This window comes from Trifolium pratense, linkage group LG2 (assembly GCF_020283565.1).
Source record: "Trifolium pratense cultivar HEN17-A07 linkage group LG2, ARS_RC_1.1, whole genome shotgun sequence".
NCBI lineage: Eukaryota > Viridiplantae > Streptophyta > Magnoliopsida > Fabales > Fabaceae > Trifolium > Trifolium pratense.
The window spans coordinates 62,915,521-62,921,315 of record NC_060060.1 but is presented as its reverse complement, the minus strand read 5'-3'; the positions used below and the strand labels follow the sequence as shown (position 1 = coordinate 62,921,315).

The 5,795-nt window shown below is 34.4% G+C and overlaps 1 long non-coding RNA gene across 1 annotated transcript; it reads right to left on the bottom strand.

The window, feature by feature from the left end:
* Positions 1-1,973: 1,973 nt before the first annotated feature.
* Positions 1,974-3,695, bottom strand: LOC123911366. Its single transcript, XR_006810487.1, has 3 exons — positions 3,438-3,695; positions 2,835-2,890; positions 1,974-2,158 (listed from the first exon to the last, which is right to left on the bottom strand). It is a non-coding gene; the product is annotated as an uncharacterized LOC123911366 (long non-coding RNA).
* Positions 3,696-5,795: the final 2,100 nt, after the last annotated feature.

The window sequence follows — 5,795 nt, the reverse complement described above, 5'->3', positions numbered from 1 at the left end:
GGGAAGAAGTAATGAGGAAGTAGTTGAGCTGGAAGTTACAAATAATGAAATTTGTAGAACAATCACTGGGAATAGGCTGAAGCAATGGCCTTGTCAAATGAAACTTTCTGCATCTCAACTATCTCCTTTATATGCAGTTCTGAATAAGATTGTTGTTGTTAATTGGGTTCCTACCACTCATTCTAGTAATATAGCCAAAAAATTGGCTAGGTTCATCTATGTTGCGGGAACAAAGACCAGAAGATCAAGTGAGATGACTGTTAGTGATAAGAATTTACTGTCTGGGACACATGTAGATGCTGGTGTAGGTACATCTGTCCAGCAAAAGGCTGGTGTTCTCACTAGGCAGCAAATGATAACTGACTTGATTGAGTCTAGTAGAGCTCTTGAAGCCAGTAAACTGAAGACTGTGATGATCCTTTGAGCAAAGAATTCATGAAGACTTTTTTGATGTGTTGAATTTTCACCTGCTGTGATTAATAAATTTTTGGGCAGGAGTGGAGAACCTAAAGCTGAGGTAGAGTTATCTGACAGAGCTATAGGTTTGAGTAACTTTATCTACATTGTTGGTATCAAGACCAAATGTGATTTTAACTCTTATATTTTTATCAAACTATTAAGCATGCTAAGTCTTTGGTTGTGAAGATGCCAACAACATTTCCCACTTGCTTTGTAGTATTATTCTTGATCAGCATCCAAGTATTTTGATCAGCTCTAATGTTGTCTGTAAGAGGGAATCTCCTCTCACATTGCACTATAGACTAGTTGAAGGGACAAATGTCCCACATAATGTTGCAACATCTGGCAAGAAAATTCTGGCTTCATGACAAGAAAAGAGATGATTGCTGATTTGATGAACCTATGCAAGTTGACAACCTTGGTCGAAAGAAGTATGTCTTTGTAGTTGTTGATGATTCCTCCAGATTTACTTGGGTAAATTTTATTTTAATGTCTTCAAAGATCTTTGTCAACGCCTCCAAACAAAGAAGGAGGGTGTAATTGTCAAGGATCAGAAGTGACCATCGGAAGGAATTTGAAAATGCTAAATTCTCTAACTTCTGCTCCTCTGAAGAATTAGTCATGAGTTCTCATATACCCTCTATGAGCTTTGGAAGGGGAGAAAATCAAATGTTAAATATTTCCATGTGTTTGGGAGTAAATGCCATATCTTGGCTAATAGAGAACAAAGACGAAAGATGAATCCCAAAAGTAATGGTAGGAATGGTGATCCTTTTGTTGTTGTCAATAAATCTTATACTATGACATGTTTGTATCTTGAACTTATCAAAACCCCTAATGTCGAATCAAATGTTGTTACCCATGTTAAAGGTTTTGTCAGTGTTGGAACATCTGTCAGATGTACCTCTCAAACTGTCAATCTAGTATGAATGTTGTTGTTGATGACATTGTTGTTGAAATTGTGCATGTGTCATCTTCCAAGGTTGTTGGTTCTGACACTTTGTCATCCCTCACTAAAGTTGTGGTTGAGTCCCCCAAAGGAACCTAACATAAGTCTAATGTCATATCGGATGTTGAAACATCCTGGACCAACCTGTTAGTGTTGTTGAAACCTGTTCTGCAATCCCTCAAACTGATGCTGATATGGTTCTGAGAGTCCTCAATCTAATGAGGTTGAAGATCAACTAATGGTGGTTTGGAGTATTGAGGTTTTGAATGTGGTAGAAGAAACTGATCTTGATGGTCTTCCACTTGACCAAAGTTGTTGCTCAAAGTGTGACAAAAAGAGAACTAGCATGGTACGATTGTTTGGATGTGCATTGTAACATCCCAAATTTTTGGGACGTTAATTAACCAAATTTTAACCAAAACGATGAACCATTTTTTTAAAAGAATAAAATAAACTCATAATGCTAAATATTTAGTATTATTTAGTATTATAATAATAGATTTCTCCAAATTAATAATTTAGAGTAATGTAATTTCAAAAGATTGAATTTCTCTTTAACTCAAAATAAATTTCTAAACCAAGACTATTGGCCTTTTACTACCCAAACACTCAATCTATAGCTGGTCATAACTCCGGATGCTTGTGAGAATCTCTCTCGACAAGACTAGCACCGATGTCCACGAATTTCGGAGCCTCAACTACATGTCACCACGTTTCTGCTGCGCAACTCCGATCTACTGATTTAGTAACCTGGCCAAATTTATACATGAGGGTCTCTCCAAAACATAGGAAAACATATAAGTCAAGTATACATATATACATGTCGAATGATCATAAATTATCATCAATAAAACAAATAGATATCAATCACTTACCGCATGTCACCATGGTTACACCCTCCAATGCCTCACCAAATCCTAGAGGTTAGTCTATATGATACTCTAATGCACCTTATATGATCCGGATATCACCGCTCCGCAGAGTAAATTGTCCCACCATTGGACAGTGTCCCACCATTGGACACAAATACCCCACCGTTGGGTATTAAGGTTCGGTACCCCACCATTGGATATTATTCCGAACCACACCGTTACCAATGAATGTATGAACCCTATCACCACTAAGTTAGTCAAACCAAAAATTTCTCCACCGAGTAATTAATCAAAATGGTCTTGTTCTAGCACCGGTTTAGAGACAAGATCTCCCCTAATGATAACCCCAATCACCAACCAAAACCAAATACACCATTGATAATCCCAATCACCAAATGAAAAGACATAATTAATCAAGGTTAACAAGAAAATAAATTCATGCATATCACAAGAATTCATATATCACAAGAATTCATATATCATTTACACACACCAAAAAGATCACTTAAGCATATGTATAATTAAAATAAACAAACAACGGAGGACCCTCTTACCTTAATAGCGACAACTCTTAATTCACACAGTGGTCTTTGCTTCGCTAAGTATACACCTTCACAAGATAATTAACCGCTAATCTTAGTGTAAAGCCAACTATCAGTATTCATATTCAACTGTTAAGTTACTTCCAAAAAAATTTCTAACACTCAGACCCACTACTAATTATTAAGTTCATCATCTTGAACCTATGCATATACATTTACGTAGAAACTTCTTATAACAAACAAAATGGACCTCTATATATATATATATAACCATCCGAAAATAGTTAATTACTATATATATAAATTAGCGATTAAAAACTATTTTAACAAATCAATAGAAAAGTTGTTCATATAATTTCATGGTATCGAATCATTTGTTTCATTATGATTACCATAGTAATCATAATTCTTGTACGTAGTAACAAAAAGACATAGTAATATATAAATATAAAAAAATTATGAGAACACAATTTGCTTATTCATCATACAAAATTGTTCCCCCTTTCATCCTACGGTTTTTACCAAAAAAAAAATATATATATGAGAAATGATTTTTGATTTCCTAATAACAAGAGTACTAACGAAATTAGAATAACCAGAGCAATAGAATCTTACTTGTGGTGTTGGCTTAAGTGTAGACTCCTACTATTTAATCTTTTTCTTGATTCACCTTTTTCTTTCTAATAACTCTCTTTGTGTTTTCTCTCTAAATCTTTTCTTTTGTTTTTCTAAGAGCGTGAATTATGAATGATTAAATGAGAGAACCTAATACTCATATAATAACTACTTTCCTAACTAATAGGGACTAGTGGAGTGAGGAGTGAAACTCATGCTATCACAAAAATAGGAGAAAGAGTTATAATTTCACTTCTAACCTAGGCAGGCCTTCACATTTTGAAACAACACATATCTTATTATCTCAACTGCCCATGTCTATAGTCATATTGTTATTGTTATTAATAACAAAAATAATTAATATATTATAATAATGAAAATAATAATAACAAGAAATAATGATGATGGATTTGCTAATCATGTTGCACTACAGATAGTAACTCCTTTAGTATCTCTATCTTCTTGTTGCTATAATGTAGCTATTGGTCCACATGCTCAAATTATATAGTAACTTAGTCATTCTCTTAACCTCATTGATTTATAAAATAAAAATAAGCACTCTTAAAATAAATAATATTCCTATGCATTGCTGCTATACAAAAATAAAGATATAATTTAATTAATCACGAACGAGAATTTAAGCACATAACAAAAAAAAAACATTTATAAAATAATACTATCATTCGGTAAATTATAAATAAAATATTTTCAATTCGACAACGATACAATATTTAAATATATAAGCCGCGTAAAATATCGGGGTCTTACATGCATTCTGCTGAGAAGTATTATATGTGTTCAGATGTGTTATGATCAGATGCGATAATGCTCAGATATGTGATGATCAAAGGTGATTACTACTATGGTAAGTGACTGTTTCAGACCTGTTTCTGAAACCTCTAGTTTGATGTTCTTATGTGATGACAATATATCTATTGTTGAAGATGCTTTTGGTATATGTCTCTTGAGATTGAAACTGAATAATACTCATCTGTGTTGAATAACTTATCTGTTCTGGTACGAGATGTTGTAACATCTGTCTCAACATCGTGTTATCTCAAGTATTCCAACATTGTGTACAACATCTGTCGCCAAAATGCCAGAATGTGGTTGACCATGAGCCAAATATTGAGGATGATGTTCTGGGCATCATGTCACTTGACAGGAAGAAAGTGGACATCTCTTCTGTCCTCTTAGAATGTTTCATTCATTTTAAAGAAAATTTCTAGAAATAGAAATTTGTGTTTTAAAGGAGATAATGCTATGAGAAGCTGGATTTTTTGTGAGTATGTTTTTAACTATGAAGCAAGCTACAACGTTTATGGTGAAGCTACCAATAACCTTTATGGGTGTATTCTTTAAGAGTATTATGAGACAACTCTTTGAGATTGAAAGATCAGAAGCACTCCAAAGCCAAAAAGGGAGTGTCTTTGACTTCTGACTATAGATTTCTTTTGTCGGACCACATGTTCCTAACATTGTTTTCTCTGCCGGTTGGTACATGTTGTTTCCAAGAACAATGTTTTCTCATGCTCTTGTCATGTTGTGGAAACAAAGGGAAAATGTCTATTTTATGAGTGTTGACTATGGAGTTTGATGTGGTGAATATGATATGGTTCCTCCACTACTGATTTATATATAATAAGGTATGTATCCCATGGTGTTATATTTGGTTGTAGTAACTTTGTGCACTATGTGGTTGATGTGATGAAGATGATATAAGTTTATGCCTTATGACTTATGATCTTCATGCTATACTGTTGGAGTTTGGTTATGGTATTATGGATAAAGGCTTGCATGTTCTCCGTATATTGTGTGGGCTAGGCCCTGGATTTCTAGCACCTCTGTGTGCATTATGGTATGTATTGTGTGCATACCATAATAAAAAAAATAAAAAAATAAGTTCCTGTGCCCGAAACTGGAGGAACAATAATGAATATGTTGAGTTCCTGTGCCTAAAACTGGAGGAAAAAATGTTGTCTAGGGTGCTCTATTCGGAGTAACAGGTTGGACTCATTACAAGTGAGATCCCGTCAGGTGAAAAGGTAGAGTAGCACCTAAAGCATAACTAAAATGAACTTAAGTGGTACCCCTGCGTATAAAAATCAAAAAGCCTGTGAGAACAAGAAAAGAATAGCTTCCCCTCAAGCTGAAATCTAAACTCAAACTCTGAGTTGTAGGAAAGAAAAGGTAGCTTAGTATCCTGACTGTGTAGTTTTTGAGAAGGATCATGTCATGACTCTGGTTGACAGTAATAGGGAGTACACACACACGCTTGATTATCATTGACAGTTGATATAGAGGAGTTATGCCAATCTTTGAAATACAATCCATGGTTTGAACTTGAATCTTAGAATG